Source organism: Schistocerca nitens, chromosome 8 (assembly GCF_023898315.1).
Source record: "Schistocerca nitens isolate TAMUIC-IGC-003100 chromosome 8, iqSchNite1.1, whole genome shotgun sequence".
In the NCBI taxonomy this organism is placed as follows: Eukaryota; Metazoa; Arthropoda; class Insecta; order Orthoptera; family Acrididae; genus Schistocerca; species Schistocerca nitens.
In genome coordinates, this window is record NC_064621.1 from 62,165,505 (window position 1) to 62,185,247 (window position 19,743).

Here is a 19,743-nt window from a genome sequence, read left to right on the forward strand (position 1 = left end):
TTGTCCTATCAATTAATTATCCTCATCACTAACCTAGACAGGGTCCTTTCCACATGTTGTGCAATCCGAGTGTCCCGAGATGAAGATTTAAAGTTTATGTTAATAAGAATTACCTGCAGACCTATCTATGCTAGAAAGATATTTAAGGAGCTTTATTGTTAATGAAAATATAAGCAAAGAACAAAGGTCTGACGAAGTTGGAAGATAATTTTGGAATTGGTTTAGTAAAGAAGCTTAATTAATTTGAGACAAAATTAATGGTAGTTAAATGAGGAAGTAATAAGACAAAAAGAGTAGTAACTCATATATTGTAAATCTTGAGTGCTTAATGTTCCAATAGTTAATAGTTTCAACACAGTGATCATAACAGTTTCAGTGTCCCCCCTCCACTCTTTTTTTTCTATTCATTTAAATTCTGAAGTGTACTGAACTGATTTGACCAGCAAAGTTAAAGTCAATATAAAACCTAAATTTATCAGTGTTTTACCCTTATTAAAATTGACATTGTATGTGTGTTTCAAAAGTGCTATTTCTAGGGTAACCTATGCCCGATTTCAGTCGGATTAATAGACAAAACGCAGTTTGTAGTAATCATTATAGTGTAATGTTGTGTATTTATAGCTTGTCCAAATTAGTACAGAAAAGGAAAATCTTAGTTCAGTAGATTTTTCTGGTTCTAAAATTTACCATATAATGCAGTATTACTACGTGTTGTTATGCTTGTACGTACATCCACTTGTACAAGGAAAAAACTCACTTAATGCCTAATTAGGCTGGCGACCGTATTATTAACAATTGGTAGCATCTGCTGTGTATGTTTCTTGCCCGTCCTAACGTGTAGTTGCACTTTATACTTGCTTGACGTATCATTGTTGTTACTGAGTGGGTGTAAGTCTGATTTTGCCTCCATTCAGGTACACGCGGTCAACATATTTACTAAAATCCTTTCTTATAAGGTGAAGCCCGTCAACTCACCATAGTACAGGCTTTAAAGAGTTAACGTACGCCAGAGCGTAGACGTTACAATCTGGTTTCTGTACAAATTGTAAATAGCCTTTCACTCCCTGTATTTTACACCTGCCACCTTCAGAATTTGAAATAGAGTATTCCAGTCAACATTGTCAAAAGCTTTCTCTAAGTCTACAAATGCTAAAAACGTAGGTTTATCTTTCCTTAATCTATTTGCTAAGACAAGTCGTAGGGTCAGTATTGCCTCACGTGTTCCAACATTTCTACGGAATCCAAACTGATCTTCCCCGAGGTCCGCTTCTACCAGTTTTTCCATTCGTCTGTAAAGAATTCGTGTTAGTATTTTTCAGCCGTGGCTTATTAAACTGATTGTTCGGTAATTTTCAAATCTGTCAACACCTGCTTTATTTGGGACTAGAATTATTATATTCTTATTGAAGTCTGAGGGTATTTCGCCTGTCTCATACATCTTGTTCACCAGATGGTAGAGTTTTGTCAGGGCTCGCTCTCCCAAGGCTATCAGTAGTTCTAATGGAATGTTTTCTACTCCAGGGGCCTTGTTTCGATGTAGGTCTTTCAGTGCTCTGTCAAACTCTTCGCGCAGTATCATATTTCCCATTTCATCTTCATCTACATCCTCTTCCATTTTCAGTATTGTCCTCAAGAATATCGCCCTTGTATAGATCCTTCACTGTGATATGCCGCGCTGATTGGACGTCAGATTCCAGAAAGCACGCATAGACCGCTTTCCATATGTGCCGCCACAGATACTAGGGATACTTGATTTCGATTGGGTTGGGCAGGCGGCACTTGGTAAACTGTTTTCGTCTAAAACAAACGTGTAAGTGGTAAAGACATAGGTAAAATCCAGAAAAAATCACCGAATACGATAAAAGGGAGATGGGATGGTCGATACCGAAACTGGGACAGACAAAGAGATTGACGCAAAGTCTTGGACTAGGTGTCCAGTGAGGTTCAGCGGGCAACGATGCCAGAGCTTGGGTTGGGAGCTGACGTACAGCGCCGTGACTGTGGTCGGCACATGTATTAATCCCACCCCACCCTGGTCCAGTGGGAACGCAAGGGAATCATACTGCACTTGAACAACATCCCTGAGCTGACACAGGAGCCCAATGTCATCAAGAGACGTCGGGCCAGCAGAGTTGGGGCCGGTAGTATCTAAGCCACATGTGGAATACGAGAGGCTTGATAGATGTTCACATACTGAGCACGTTGGATAATGTCGAGGGCTCGTAGCCGGTGATCCGCAAGACTAGCTCTGATGGTCCGTAGCAAACATTTACCGTTTATAGACGCCGAGTGACGGAGATCGGCTGAGAATTCAATGCCAAGACATCGAATCATGGCGACGAAGCTTCTGTCCGGTAGACCCTTACCAATGAGCAAGGCTGTGGATTTGGACACGTCGAGGGAGCGGCCCAATGCTTCACCATAGGTCGCTACCCGTGTCAGAGCTGCTCGGGCTTCATCCTCAATGCGCAGATAAAGGATGAGGTCGTCTGCATAGGCCATGCAACAGAAACGGTGCCCATACAACATCATACCTTCCAAACGTTAGCGCAGTCCCTGGAGTCGAGGTTCCAAAGCGAAAACGTATGAGGTCCTGGAAAGGGGCAGCCTTGCCGGACAGAACGTGCTATGACCACATGCGGCGTTAGGCGTCCGTTGATTATGATTCATCTTCAGAATCCAGCACGGTTTTAGGAAACAGCGGTCATGCGTGACACAGCTGGCCCTCTTTGTGCATGATACACAACAGGCTCTAGATACCATAGGTTGATGCCATATTTCTCGACTTTCGAAAGGCGTTCGACTCAGTTCCGCACTGTCGCCTGCTCCAAAAAGTGCGCCCTTACGATCTATCCGATGACATATGCGGTTCGATAGAAAGTTATCTAACAGACGGAGAGCAGTATGTCGCCATGAATGGGGAGACTTCAACAGAAACAAGCGTAACATCAGCTGTGCCCCAGGGCAGCTTAATAGGTCCGTTGCTTTTTACGATTTAGATAAACGATCTGGTTGATGGTACTGACAGCGGCATTAGACTGTTTGCCGATGATGCTGTAGTCTACAGGAGAGTAGTATCACACGAAAGTTGTGAACAAATCAGTGAGGATCTGCAGAAAATAAATGCCTGGTTTAATGACTGGCAGTTATCTCTCAATATTAGTAAGTGTAACCTACTGCGTATAACAAAGCGAAAACCCCAGCCGGCCGCGGTGGTCTCGCGGTTCTAGGCGCGCAGTCCGGAACCGTGCGACTGCTACGGTCGCAGGTTCGAATCCTGCCTCGGGCATGGATGTGTGTGATGTCCTTAGGTTAGTTAGGTTTAAGTAGTTCTAAGTTCTAGGGGACTGATAACCACAGCAGTTGAGTCCCATAGTGCTCAGAGCCATTCGAACCATTCGAAAATCCCCATTCATGTACGAGTACAGTATAAATGCCCAGTCTTTGGAAGCGGTAACATCCGTCAAGTATCTGGGTGTGACTATTCGAAATGATCTTAAATGGAACGATCAGCTTACACAAGTAACGGGTAAGGCGAACTCTAGATTGCGGTTTATTGGTAGAGTCCTGAAGCGATGCAGTCCTTCAACAAATGAAATTGCTTACAACACGTTACTTCGTTCAATCTTATTGTTCGTCTGTATGGGACCCTTACCTGTTGGCTCTGATTCAAGTGATTGAGAAGGCCCAAAGAAGAACTACAAGATCCGTGACTGATACATTTAGCCATCGCGAGAGCGTTACAAATCTCATTGAAAGTTTGAAGTGGAACACACTTGCAGATAGACGCGCTAAACGGAAGGGGCTGCTCACTGAATTTCCAAAATCCGATCTTCGCCGAGGATGTAGAGCATATATTATTACCACCAACTTTCATATCGCCCAATGATCACCACTGAAAGGTAAGGGAAATTAGAGCTCGTACTGAGGCGTTGAGACAGTCGTTTTTCCCTCGCGCGATCCGCGAGTGGAACAGAGGGGCGAAATATGACTTTGTCGCTAACTGTGCCCTCCGCCACACACTGCTTCGTGGCTAGAGGAGTAAATTATGTAGCTGTAGATTCTGGAGGTCGCGCTGCTCGAAAAGCACAAAATTACCGTGACAGAACCACCAGAGAACCACCAGTATGTTGAAGAACTGCGCGCAGATAGGAGTGGTCTGCATGGTCGAAGGCCTTGCTGAAGTCCAGCGATGCCAAGGCACCGGGGGTACGTTACTGGCGAGGAAATGCTATCATGTCTCGGTAATGGAAGTCCGGTCGCTGGAGATGACGTAACGTGCGATGTTCTTGAGTCGCGAGGCTAGCAGCCGTGTAAATATTCTCACATCGTTGTTGAGCAACGTGACTGATCGATAATCATGGACGCTCGATCGCCCTCGCGGTTTGTGAGCGGGTTTAATGATGCCCTCAGGAAAGTTGTTATGGACCACTGTCATTGGGGACATTAGTTCTTGTGCGTCCAAGTGGAAGCCAAGAAAGAGTTAAAACTTTTGTGAAATTCGATGGGGAAACCATCGGGCCCTGGGGATTTGTTATCAGATCCCGCCTTGATGGCATCGAGTACTTCATCTGTGGTCACGTCTTCTTGGAGCTCATGCGCTACCTCCACAGCGAGAGTGCTCGTAGTAAATCGTGCGACCTCTGTGATCAGTTCCACGGAATGCGGTATAGACGCATACAGTCCGGTGAAATGACTGTCGAGAGCATGGCCGATGGTTTGTTAGGTCTCGTATTGGTGGCCTTACACATCAGTGAGGACGTGGATCAGAAACCTGCATCGTTGTTGTCTTTCCTGGAGGAGGTGGTACATCGACAGATATTCTTGATGTATACGATTAGAGCAGTACAGTGCATTCCAGGTGATGACGCATGATCATGAAGATCTGCGGTTTACCACTGGCTGGCGAAAAAGGCATCGTGGGACAGCCACGAAGAATGGAATAAGAAAAGTACTAGTACACCATGCCTTTGTTTCCTTACCGTAGCTAATCAATGTTTTACGGAGGGTCGGCTTTGCACAGGAAAGCCACCAAGGTAAGGTGGAGTCATAGGTGTCACGACAACGCCAGCATCGTGCTCATGCGTCCTCGACCATGCGGCTACAGTCTGGGGAGGTCAGGTGGGCGACATTGAATTTCCACAGACCACAACTATGCCACACACACTGTCGGGCGAGAGTGACATCGCAGATGGATGCTTCATGGTCTGGAAAGGTCATGGGCCAGACTTCTGCATGGCGGGTTCCATCAGCAAGCGGGCTGGTGATGTAGATGCGACTTACTACGGCTTGTGAGTGAGCAATGTAAAATGTGTAACCTGGTTGGGTTCGGTGGACCTCTGTCAGTTAACCAAAGGTGATTGATGACCATCGACCATCGAGAGAGCTGCACAAAGCGAATGCCGGGCCCTTGTGTCGAGCTGAAATTCCCACCTAGCACCAACTTGTTCTGTGGGTCTGTGAAGAGTGGTGTGACCTCTTCGGCGAAGAATGTATGTCGGTCACGACGGCGGCTAGAGCCAGACAGTGTGTAGATGTTACTGACAGGTCAGGTATATTAACATCTGCAGAGTAGATGGTGTCTCGGAACATGGCCAGTTTGTGAGGGGCTCGGATGTTGGCAAGTTTCGCTATGGCGACACGATATTGCTTTGTACAGTACCTTGCAGTCGATGGAGAATGCATGATGGAAGCATCTTGTGGATGCAGACCAGCAGTGGTCGTGATTACTGGCAGGGCGCCAGCTCAGGCGCCTCTGAGAGAAGCTTTCGCTCGGACACGTTGGTGGTCTGATCCACTTCTTCAACACCACCGGTCCAGGGTGCTGACGTCGAAGATATGTGACAGTCGTTTACTGTCGGAGCGGGAGAAGCAGGCTAAAAATGGTTCAAATGGCTCTGAGCACTATGGGACTCAAAATCTGAGGTCATCAGTCCCCTAGAACGTAGAACTACTTAAACCTAACTAACCTAAGGACATCACACACATCCATGCCCGAGGCAGGATTCGAACCTGTGACCGTAGCGGTCGCGCGGTTCCAGACTGTAGCGCCTAGAACCGCTCGGCCACTCCGGCCGGCGAAGAAGCAGGGCTGCGACAATAGCTGTATGGGATCTGTCGTCCTCAAGTATTGGCAACAATGAGTTCGTGTCCTGGATTGAGAGAGGATTCGTCACAGGAAGGGTTGCAGGAGTCGACGCCCATGTGACTGGATGCAGCATGGAAGGTCACTATTAGACATGAGGTCATCATCTCGCGAGGCCATTTGAAGGTGGGCGTCGTCGGAGGGGATTCGTCGGCGTTTCTTGCGCTTCCTGTGCGACTGTCGTTTTGTAATGTGTTCTTCCGAATAAGAATGTGGTCGCCCATCATCTGACGCTATACCATTGTGGATAAAGGCAGAAGTCGGCACGACATCTAGCTCGACGTCCATGGTTCGAGCAGGGTCGTACGTGACTTTTTTTGTTCGTTATTGTTCGTTGCGTCTGTTTGGGGAGGACGTCACATGAGACCCGGTCAAGTTAATCGTCAATCCGTTCACTCAGTTTTTTTATTATGCAGGGCAGCCAGCCTTCTGATAGAACACGCTGAGCTACCGTGCCAGAGGGGTTTCGAACACGGGACCGACAACGTTTTGATTAGTCTACAGGTGTCTGATTTAATGTGTTTCTCGAAATCTTCGTTCTCTTCCACCCGTATTTGATACCTGCGAAATCTACACAACATTATTTTCGAATCTGTAGCGTTTAAGCTATGACTAGGACATTGGTGAACCCTTTCATGTGCATTCATAGCTATCTGACTCATACTTGAGAACGCTACAGGTGGAACAGATGAGGTAATAGAATTAGAATCGAACTGAGCAATACGTGCGTATTCCAGAAATACTTTCGGCGCCGTGCCTGTCCAGAACAAATGAATCGATAGACAACAAATGATATCGACCATTAGTGCATGCCTTCTGGTCACTGCTGATGAGAGGTAGCAGACATCATTATGTTTAAGACCACTATGTTTACAAAACCAGGAGCAACGAGATGAATTAACGACAGCTGAAATGTTGAATGTAATTGAATTTAAAATAATCTTATCTGTTTAAGTGTTAGACACATTAAACACGGTCTAATGATAAATTAAACACTGCCTAAAGATGGTAGCGTCTGGAAATCGATAATTCCTCTATCAGTGTAGCTACTCCCACCAGCTACTTCGCCGCAGATGCGAATTTTTCAGGCCGCTATGTATAAGAGAAGACCTGGTAGCCCTAATGTCGTCAGGATAGATAAAGTAACAACTAAACTAAGTATGTATGTAAGGCTCTCCTTATTGTATTTATTGTCTGTCATTCAAAAGTTTGGAAGGAGTATCAAGGTTTTGCATGTTGTTGACGACAAGGTGCTCACAGAAACTATCCTGCCAACATGTTCTTTCAAATGATTTGTAGAAATTGAGGAGAACCTACATCTGAATGGCCAGACAGTAATTTGAAGCTATTCCTTTTGAATGCAAGATCAGTCACATGACTGGAAACCCGCTCAGCGAGCTTACTGTCTGTCACACAGGGCAACGTTTATAGTTGGCATGGAGCCATGCACGCTGGACCCATCTCTTTTTAGATGACTGCCAGATGTTAAGTGCTAACTGACGTCTTTGATTGGGGAATGTGGCAGGTACGCTATCGCGCATGGAACAAATGTGCATGGAAGGGACGCTTTCGAATGAGGCAGAATCTATGAGTAGATGGGGCTGTAACTTATTCTCCTATGTAAGCAAACCGTCCACACGCCCTAGCTGCCATTATGTAAACAACCTGCTGAATGAGTCTCTGAGTTTTGTTTATTTAGTGTGTAATTAATGGTTGATAACTGTCATTTTAATTGCCGTAATTTATGACCCGAGATGGCCACTGAATAGTCCATGTTTACCCTGATTTCTGACTGATTTTAGCCTAATCTTACTGGTCCTAATTTATGACCCAAAAATGTTGGTCTTCCTTCCCCCCCCCCCCCCCCCCCCACACACACACACCTTCACTACCACTACCAGCTTGTACCTTGGTCAATCAACAGCAGCAGCAAATTCAACTGATAGTCGCAATTTTCAATAGAGTAAATAAAATACCTAATGGTATTCTCTGCAATGTATGACGCTATTTGAGGTTTTGGAGCTATTTATTATACTTCTCACGATTTTCTCCCACTCTTCAAGAATACGAATGTAAATATGCCACAGTGCGTAACTTGAAGCATATATAAATTTTAATAACTAATGACCCAGTGCAACTTAATTTAGCACACTGCATCGAATAGGCTACTTTATCTGTTGAAACAGATTGATTACTCTGATGTTATAACAAAAGAGTAAATAATGGTGGGACATTACTTCTCTGGGGTAGGCGAGCTGTGCACTTCACTATATCTCGCACACCAACATTTCACCTGGCAGGTGGGGCAGGGTGGCTCAGTCATCGCTGCACCATTCATCTGTGCAGACTCGGGCAGTCAGGAGTCGTATCCACGTCCCTCTCTGCGCTTGCATAACCAGATGCCCCCACATGTGCTGGTGTCTCTGACACCGACTCTCATCACATGCACACTATCCATAGTATGTTAAGATGCACTGTCAGTGTTGAGTTGGCAGCAAAGTACAAAGTATTTGCAGTAAAAAGAGAAATACAGTTAGCAACTGACAGAGCTATGTTGACCAAGAATTTTTTATATATATGAAAGAAAAAAGAGGAACATGTACAAAACGTTTTATCTTATTTGCTCCCTGTAAATGGCTTCAGAGCGCATTTTAGTGTGGATTGGTCCACCGAGGTGATATTCTCCATCTGACTGAAAAATGCTTATCACAATAGTCATACTTGGAAATAAACTTTAGAAAACAACTGGGAGTTAAGTGTGTTCAAATTATAGCACTCTTCCATAAGCTTTTTTTCTAAATTTTGAAAATCGGTTTTGAACCACTTGAACATTTAATCCGTGTCAAGACATTCCGTCTCAGGGAATCCATAGTCTTCTAGCTGCAGCATCGTCATGCATTCTGGCAGAATTTGTTCCAGAGTATTAAGGGTGGCTGGACTTAATAAATACCCTAAAAACACCAATGTCATGCACTCATAATTCTCCCTTAGCTGCAAGTTAATGGACAACTTCAAAGTGCTGAATCGGCTTCAGTGATCAGAACTCGCAGTGTACACTGTCACCTGTGCTTAAATTAACTACTAATACAGTTATCCTACTGTTTAGGGACAGGTTTTAGAATCTTATCTACTGATTCCCTCAGTAACTATGTGAGTGAAATCGAGCTTCGTGCATGCTTCTTCTTTATACACCTGAAAGCAAACACGACGTACATTATTTTTTGTGTTTCAAATGTTCATCGACTGCAGTGAATGTTATACATTAATGATGGTTGAAAAAACGCTATTCAGTTGAGTTGTGTCTCCCCAATCCTATTCAATACCTCCTCATTAGTTATATGATCTACCCACCTAATCTTCAGCATTCTTCTGTAGCACCACATTTCGAAAGCTTCTATTCTCTTCTTGTCCAAACTAGTTATCGTCCATGTTTCACTTCCATACATGGCTACACTCCATACAAATACTTTCTGAAACGACTTCCTGACACTTAAATCTATACTCGATGCTAACAAATTTCTCTTCTTCAGAAACGCTTTCCTTCCCATTGCCAGTCTACATTTTATATCCTCCCTTCTTCGACCATCATCAGTTATTTTGCTCCCCAAATGCAAAAATCATTTACTACTTTAAGTGTCTCATTTCCTAATCTAATTCCTTCACCATCACCCGACTTAATTCGACTACATTCCATTATCCTCGTTTTGCTTTTGTTGATGTTCATCTTACATCCTCCTTTCAAGACACTATCCATTCCGTTCAACTGCTCTTCTAAGTCCTTTGCTGTCTCTGACAGAATTACAATGTCATCGGCGAACCTCAAAGTTTTTATTTCTTCTCCATGGATTTTAATACCTACTCCGAATTTTTCTTTTGTTTCCTTCACTGCTTGCTCAATATACAGATTGAGTAGGAACTCCCAAAGAGTGAAGATGTCGAAACGTACAGCACAGCAGCAATTCTCCTTTTTCTCGTCCTCAATGCAGGCGACTTGTAAGTATTAGTGGTAAGTATCTAAGTAAAACAAGTGGGACGTGGCCATACATGTATGCCTAACTCACTCTTTTTTTCTTTCTGGACGTGAGGTGAAGTCATCGCAGTCACTGGACATAAAAATAATGCTGTATAACTCGAACTACAGTGTAAACCTCAGTGGAAGCAAATATGTCAGTGTTGGAACGTTCTCGGATCATGAGTACTACTCAATGGTGGCTTTCAAAAATCCTTGGTGTAGTGATAGCAAAGTGAGTTTATCTATGCAAAACTTCGATGCAGATTGTAGCCAAGTTACGTGGAACTGGTCAAGCTCCCTCAGTGATACTAGGTACTCCTATGAATGACTTACCAGGGATGATTAAAATGTTTAACAAGGAGGAGTGCACTCGTCTTCAGAAGGAAACATTTAAATAATACATGGCAACATGCTCTAGAAATTTGGAAGCTGGTAAATATACATATACAAATTCTTTGAGAAAATGTGGACTAATTTGACGAAGTTAGTATACCAAGAGCCTAATTCATTAGACGAAATCACTGCTCAACACAATGTTGCAGTCTCCGCATCAATACATGGAAATATATGTGAACCAGCCATTCCTGATGAGGGGACTGAACTATTGAAGCATGTGCATACATCCAACTATGTGTTACATTTATAAATAAAATAAAAATATAAGAGCCACATGTGTATGTGTGTGTGTGTGTGTGTGTGTGTGTGTTTGTGTTGTGTGTGTGTATACGTGCGTGTGGCCACCCATGTGTGTGAAATTTTCCGGCCATTACACTTGTCCAGCACCATATTTTCTTTTTTTTTTTTTTCAATTACCAATGGTTGGTCAGGCACCTGATAGGATGTCTAAGCATCATGTAGATAATGTTGCGCAAACTATGATGCTATTTCTGGTCCTGAGCTCCCAAGGTTGGGCTCAAATTGTGAATGAATGCATGTGAACATCTTCTTCCTCTACAATTATTAATATTTTTTTCATCTCCATGCATTGCTTGTGAGTTATACTTGTTTCTAGACACTACTGATATGGAGAATGAGCTATACCAGGGCATGAATTCTTTTTCATGCACTGGCATGTCTGGATGAGCACCCTTTATGTGTGAGTGCAAATGTGTTTAGTAGTAGCAGTAGTAGTAGTAGTAGTAATACATTCTTCTTCTTCTACAATAATAATTTACACTTTCATGCATTGTGTATGAGATACTCTTGTTTCTAAGTCTTATTAACAACGATGAAGCTATTGGGGGATAAGACTGCAGCAACAGCGATCAAGCAGAATGACCTATCCTAAGCCATGACGCAATTTCCTGCCATGAACTCGCAAGGATGGCTCCACTACATTATAGATGGACAGATATGTAAGTAATTCATTTTCCTTCTGCTTCTACAATAATTTTCTACATTGACATACAATGCACATGGAATGCTTCTTTTCTCTGTAGGTGTACTCAATGATGATGTAGCTGTGGAGGATGATGATACTGGGATGATACTAAGAAGCAATAGATCAATTGATGAAGATTTGAGGTTCATACTTAATGACGCCATTATGGCTGAATATATCTGTAAGACCCAGAAATTATTATTATTATTATCGCCAGTATGGCTGAATATATCTGTAAGACCCAGAAATTATTATTATTGACGCTTGTGTATGGAGGATTTTTGACGGAGCTGTCCAGAGTGGTGCCCTTCCATTCTGGCGCTGATAATTTTCCAGTACCATTGTCACTGATTTGGTTTCTGCATACCAGCTAACACATTGCGTCTCCTCCTAGTCTCTCGTCATTTTGATGCATTCCAAGTCATATCTGCAACAGAGACAAAAGGAAAAAAGCACTAGATACACTAAATGTGTTACAACAAACCACCTTAAACGAGGGCTATTCGGAAAGTAAGACGATTGAGTACGAAAGAGAAATCACAACGAAAATCTGATGGAGCTTTGCACGAATTCATTAAGCAGTGTCTCTGGTATGCCCATCGATCGCGTCACGTCACTCTTTTCAGTTCTGGGTGCAAAGTGAGCGTGTAAAGATACCTAGGTAAATAATGTCTCCCGCCAAGTACACTGAAAAGCCAAAGAAACTGGTACACCTACCTAATTTCGTGCATGGCCCCTGCGAGCACGCAGAAGTGCCGCAACACGACCTGGCATGGACTCGACTAATGTCTGAAGTAGTGCTGGAGCGAACTGACACCATGAATTCTACAGGGCTCGCCATAAATCAGTAAGAGTAAAATGGGGTGGTGGGCTCTTCCGAACAGCACGTTCCAAGGCGAGCCGTGGCTGACTCGTCTTCTGCTTTCCATTAAGCCTTGTTTGCTACTCTGTGTTTAGTCTCCCACGGCTATCGCGATTATGCTGTTATCCTCTCTCTCCGCGAGTGGCAGCAGCAGCGTGTATCGATTTTCTCACCTTTGTATACTCCTGGAAATTGAAATAAGAACACCGTGAATTCATTGTCCCAGGAAGGGGAAACTTTATTGACACATTCCTGGGGTCAGATACATCACATGATCACACTAACAGAACCACAGGCACATAGACACAGGCAACAGAGCATGCACAATGTCGGCACTAGTACAGTGTATATCCACCTTTCGCAGCAATGCAGGCTGCTATTCTCCCATGGAGACGATCGTAGAGATGCTGGATGTAGTCCTGTGGAACGGCTTGCCATGCCATTTCCACCTGGCGCCTCAGTTGGACCAGCGTTCGTGCTGGACGTGCAGACCGCGTGAGACGGCGCTTCATCCAGTCCCAAACATGCTCAATGGGGGACAGATCCGGAGATCTTGCTGGCCAGGGTAGTTGACTTACACCTTCTAGAGCACGTTGGGTGGCACGGGATACATGCGGACGTGCATTGTCCTGTTGGAACAGCAAGTTCCCTTGCCGGTCTAGGAATGGTAGAACGATGGGTTCGATGACGGTTTGGATGTACCGTGCACTATTCAGTGTCCCCTCGACGATCACCAGTGGTGTACGGCCAGTGTAGGAGATCGCTCCCCACACCATGATGCCGGGTGTTGGCCCTGTGTGCCTCGGTCGTATGCAGTCCTGATTGTGGCGCTCACCTGCACGGCGCCAAACACGCATACGACCATCATTGGCACCAAGGCAGAAGCGACTCTCATCGCTGAAGACGACACGTCTCCATTCGTCCCTCCATTCACGCCTGTCGCGACACCACTGGAGGCGGGCTGCACGATGTTGGGGCGTGAGCGGAAGACGGCCTAACGGTGTGCGGGACCGTAGCCCAGCTTCATGGAGACGGTTGCGAATGGTCCTCGCCGATACCCCAGGAGCAACAGTGTCCCTAATTTGCCGGGAAGTGGCGGTGCGGTCCCCTACGGCACTGCGTAGGATCCTACGGTCTTGGCGTGCATCCGTGCGTCGCTGCGGTCCGGTCCCAGGTCGACGGGCACGTGCACCTTCCGCCGACCACTGGCGACAACATCGATGTACTGTGGAGACCTCACGCCCCACGTGTTGAGCAATTCGGCGGTACGTCCACCCGGCCTCCCGCATGCCCACTATACGCCCTCGCTCAAAGTCCGTCAACTGCACATACGGTTCACGTCCACGCTGTCGCGGCATGCTACCAGTGTTAAAGACTGCGATGGAGCTCCGTATGCCACGGCAAACTGGCTGACACTGACGGCGGCGGTGCACAAATGCTGCGCAGCTAGCGCCATTCGACGGCCAACACCGCGGTTCCTGGTGTGTCCGCTGTGCCGTGCGTGTGATCATTGCTTGTACAGCCCTCTCGCAGTGTCCGGAGCATGTATGGTGGGTCTGACACACCGGTGTCAATGTGTTCTTTTTTCCATTTCCAGGAGTGTATTATCTTTGGCCTCGCTCTTATAGTTTCTGGCTGTGCCGTGTGCAGGCAGTTGCTCTGCACACGGGCGCCCTCCTGTGGAGTTTAACTTGATAATTTTTGAATTGAAGAGCACCAGCGGAATCTTCTGCCTTGTGGCCGTTAACGTTTCGGTTATCTCCCCTGGTCGTTGACGTAAATTCAGGCAGTGTATTTCCTCTCGTCTTGTTGTGGCTGTCCAGCATGGCGTGTAGTTTGACAGCTGAATGTATGATTCGTTGTGTGCTGGTTGGGTGGAGCGGAAATTATCCTGTCGCTTGGTCTGTTGACTGTCTGTCTGTTGGGTTGCCGTCGGATTGAGAATTGTTGGGCCGACTACCTGTCTCACCTAAGCGAGCGTTAGTGTTTGAATTCCAGGCCGACCCTTGGAAACTTCTGAGCGCCGTTTGGTGTTGTGCCTTTTCTTATCTGTCCTTGTTGTTTATTTACGCCTTCTAGCCGGTTTTAAATTAAAGTTGTTTTGCCCTTAAGTCGTGAGATTGTTTGGGCCTTCATCCTAATTTAGAGAAATGGTTTAGGATAAGGCCTTCTGCATTTTAAAATTCAAATGTTAAGTTAATGGCCTTCAGCCGGATTTATATTAAGATTGTTTTGCCCTTAAGGCGTGAGACTGAATGGTGCATTCATGTTTGGCTTGCTCTGTTTTTAATGTTTTCTTTGCTCTTGTAATGTTTGTCAAATGAATAAAGTAGTATGTTCGAGTGCAACTGGCAGCCACTCATTTTGGCCCCTTTCCGCAAATGAAACTGTCTGTCCTGTCGTGCTGATATAGCAGCGCGTGGTTTCATTTGTGCTTGCCATTCCAGTTGCTGTCAGTTCCACTCTTGTTCTGCTTTTGTGTTCTGTTGTTTTGTCTGTTACTTGTTTCGGGTATCGGCGTGCTCAGACCGGACCACCTTGTTTACCAGTTGGCAATAAGGTGCCATCCAGTTGAGAGCAGTGTTCCCGAATTAGCAGCCCTTGTGCGCTGCCGTTCTTCATCCGGTTGACGTCACGTCGGCGGTAGTGGGTGAGGCAAGAGCGGCAATTGAATTTTTGTTTGTGGCTGTTAGAGGTCTTGAACACACTAATTGTGTTTTGGAGGGAACTCAACCTAGAGACAGTCAGCTGGATAGGGTGGGGGCACAGTTAATGCATTTAACTAATCGGATAGCGGATTAAGGCACTTCAGACTTGGAAGATCATCACAGGAAATTAACCGTTGAGTTGGGAACTTTAGTTAGCGCATTACAGTTTAACCTTACGTGTTTGGAGTTGGCTGGGAGGAAGATTGAAGATCGGGACTTGCGCTGTCAGGGAGAGGGTGAGAGCAAGACAGGGGGAAGTACTGTTACATCCTCTGTCAAGTTAGATGCTGTGTTTACCCAGTTGCCTAATCCGCTGGCCTATTTCTTCCGAGGTATTACTGAGTTGGTTGTGGAGCGACTTGATCAGATGGAAAAATTATTATGGTTGTTGGTTCGCTTAGAACAACACGCAGTTGCCTTTTGCGTTCCGCACCAAGTAATTTTGTCGTTATTGTACCCGTTAGCTAGAGATGAGTTGCAGAACCTCCTCTCGTGAGCCCTGGCGGAAGGGTTTTCCTTGCAGCAATTAAGGGAGCTCGTAATTAGGCAAAGGTTGACCACCGGAGTTCGTAAAGAGCTTGATTGTCGTTACATTTGGGAAGTACACCGAGGTGAGGAGCAGTTACATCAGTATGTCGATAGAGTTCAGACAGCCTCTTTGGCGTTGTTAATTGATTTACCTGAACAGGAGTTGGTCTCTATCGTTGTTAGGGGAATGCGCGGTGGATAAGCCGCATTTTGTCTTGCGTTAGCAGCCTTCAACCTGGGAAGAGCTCCGTGACGTGGTCGTAGCAGCATCCGCATTACCACTTGAGAACAATGTACGTTACGAGGTTAAGCGGCGGGACGTCGGCGCTGATTCCTGAGTCTATGCATCCGCTGAAGCTATCAGAAGGGAACCCCGGCTTGTTTCAGGTGCGGCAGTACGACTCATTTGGTGCGATGTTGTGTTCAACCTCGTGCACCCAGAGCCAATAGATGACGCCGGGCTGGGCACGAACTCGATTTCCCCAGCTCCTGAGTGATAACTTGGGCGTTACTAACGTTCTTGATTATGATATCCGTCTGTCCGACAATGTTCCGACTAGGCAGTCCCCATATCACTTCTCACCCTCTAAGGTGAAGATACTCAAGGCTAAAATATCTCAGATGCTCCAACGGTGATCAGGCCTTCTACATCTGCTTAAGCTTCCCCAATATTTCTTGTGCCTAAAGATCAGGTTCGCGATTTCAGACCTGTGGTTGACTACCGCCGTTTAAATGCTAAGGTTGTCCTTGAATCGGTACACCTACCTGATCTTCATAATTCTTTTACTTGGTTTGGAGGTGCTAATTGGTTTACGGTCCTCGATTTGAATCAGATTCAATTGGCTGAAGAATACAAACATGTTACCGCATTTTGTACTGATTGGAACTTGTTTAACAGAGTTCCTTTTGGCCTAGCGACTGGTGCTGCTGTGCTTACTCGTTTGCTGGATAATATCCTTGGCGACTTGAAGTTAGTCTGTGTGTATTGGACAGCTTAGTTATCTATAGCCGTTCGTTTCAGGACCATTTGCAGCATATCCAGCAAGTTCTTGTAAGATTACAGGGAGCCGGGCTGACCGTTAAGCCCAGTAAGATGACGCTAGCCAAGCAGCAGATATCTTTCTTAGGTCATACAGTGTTGGGTCAGAGTATTCGCATTGACCAAGAGCGAACTAAAGCCTTGCGGGCTTTGCCTCCGCCTACTGATAAGCGGGAAATTGCTAAATTCATACGCATGGCGAACTACTTTAGCCGTTTCGTTCCCAATTTTGCTCAGTTGGCGGCACCCAAAAATCAGTTAAGCCGGAAGGGCGCGCGTTTTGAATGGGGACCCGCCCAGGAGGCTGCCTTTGAGCACATTAAGGCAGCAATAGCCAGTCCTCCGGTTCTTGGAGTACCCGATTTTAATAAAACGTTTGTTTTTCATGCTGACGCTTCTAATGCTGGTATTTCGTCTGTTCTCGTCCAGGAGTTTGAGGGACAGAGACAGCCATTAGCCTACGCGACTCGTCGGTTAACTGATGCCGAACTTAAGTAGTCTACGAGTTCGAGGTTTTGACCGTTTTGCTTGCATTACAGAAGTACCGCTTCTACCTTGAACATCGGGTTTCCCAGTTAGAAACTGACAATTAGGCTTTGAGCTGGTTTCTGGCTAGGCCGCGTAAAACTGGCCGTATTGCCAGGTTGGCGGTACGTATTTCGGCATTTCAGTTTGAAGTTAAACATGTGAGAGGCTCTGAAAATATCTTTGTGGATGTCCTCAGCCTGATGTTCGCCGAAACTACACCTAGTAAGGAAAACTAGCAAGTGGAGGGAGACAGTCTTAATTGTAGAGTGTCGGGTGAAATTCCCCTCTTGTTTGAAGATGTGGCTCAGCATCAGAATCAGGACCCTGTTTGGGTCCCGATTAAGCAACGTGTGTGGCAGGGGAGCTGTCGGATGAGTATGTTGTTAAGAGTGGTATTCTCTGTAAGAGGGTGGGCGATGCTAAGCAGTGCAAGATCTGTTTGCTTGTAGCTTTGGTGCACCCAGTTTTTTCGTTATTTTCGTAATTCGTTGGTGGGTGGCCACTTATATACTCATAATAATGTCCAAAAATCAAGGAGCATTCAACTTGGCCCTCCATGGACCGGCCTGTGAGGGAGATGATATATTCCAATGTAGCCAAACTCTTGAATGCTCTTCAACAGGGTTTGTTGAGTTCTGAACGAGAGTCCTGTCCAATGTACAAGATCTACATTGATTATTTAGGACCTTTACGATATGTGCTGGTTATTATCGATGCGTTCTCCAGATTTACTTGGCTCCTTCCGAGCCGTAACGTTACCGCTGCCACCACTCTTTCTCATTTAACTAATGTCTTCAGTGTTTTTGGCCCACCTAAGCAGCTTGTTAGCGATAATGCTCCTACTTTTCTTTCGGCTCCTTTGAAGGTCTTCTGTTTTCAGAACGGTGTCAAGCATATCACAAACACCACGTATTATCTGCAGGGGTCATTTGCGGAGAGAGTTAACCGAAATTTTAAGTCCGCGTTTATTATTTATCATCAGAAAACGCCCAGCAAATGGGATTACAGTCTTCCTTGGCTTAGTTTTGCCTTTAATACCGCCAGCCATTAAGATTTCCGAGCTACGCCCGCCTCCTTGATCCTTTCCTATCCCGTTAATTCCCTTCTTTCGAACTTATGGGGCATTCAAGATCTTATTCCAGTGGATATTAGTCCTCAAGTTATCAAGGAAAACTGGAACTGGGCCAGACGTAATATGCTCAGAGCCCATAATAAACAAGCTGAGCGTTATAATCGTAATCGAGAAACCTCTAAGTGGAGGCAAGGGGATCAAGTCTATGTCCGCAATTTCCCAGGGAGGCAGGTCCGTGCCGGGAAACTTAGTAAATTTACTCCCAGTTTTCTGGGGCATTGCACATCGTGCGTATTTTTAGGACCGGTAAATCTGTTGGTCAACGACAACTGTTCGGGTAAGCAGTATCGGGTCCACCTCAGCCAAGTTCAGGTAGGTCAGGGGTTGAGTCACCCCCTTCCAAGGGGGGGAGGTTGAGCCGTGGCTGGCTTGTCTTACGCGTTGCATTAAACCTTGGTTGCTATTCTGTGTTTAGCCTCCCGCGGTTATAGCGATTATGCTGTTATCCTCTCTCTCCGCGAGTGGCATCAGCAGCGTGTATCGATTTTCTCACCCTTGTACTATCTTTGGCCTCGCGCTTACAGTTTCTGGCTGTGGCAGTTGGTCGGTTTTCGTGGAGCAGCGAGGAAGTCTCCGTGGCGCGTAGTTTGGCCGGGCCTGCTGGCGGCGTCCACACGCGTTCGGAGTATGAGGTGCTGTTCCCATTGCTACGAGGTCTTCTGTGGCTCACCGATCCTGGATACGAAAGTAGAGCCTTTACTTAATCTACCAGCCAGCCCCAGCTGTTCACATTGTGTCGTTTGAATTTCGTTGTGGGCTGTTGTGACATTCCAGCGAGCAACAACGTGTGTTTTCAAGTTGACGAAATTCTAGCCGCCCTCCTGTGGAGTTTAACTTGATTATTTTTGAATTGAAGTGCACCAGCGGAATCTTCTGCCTTGTGGCCGTTAACGTTTCGGTTATCTCCCCTGGTCGTTGACGTAAAGTCAGGCAGTGTATTTTCGCTCGTCGTGTTGTGGCTACCCAGCATGGCATGTAGTTTGACAGCTGAATGTGTAATTCGTTGTGTGCTGGTTGGGTGGAGCGGTAATTATCCTGCTGCTTGGTCTGTTGACTGTCTGTCGGTTGGGTTGCCGTCGGATTGAGAATTGTTGGGCCGACTACCTGTCTCACCTAAGCGAGCGTTAGTGTTTGAACTCCAGACCGACCCTTGGGAACTTCTGAGCACCGTTTGGTGTTGTACCTTTTCTTACTTGTTCTTGTTGTTTGTTTATGTATGCCTTCTACACTACTGGAAATTGAAATAAGAACACCGTGAATTCATTGTCCCAGGAAGGGGAAACTTTATTGACACATTCCTGGGGTCAGATACATCACATGATCACACTGACGGAACCACAGGCACATAGACACAGGCAACAGAGCATGCACAATGTCGGCACTAGTACAGTGTATATCCACCTTTCAC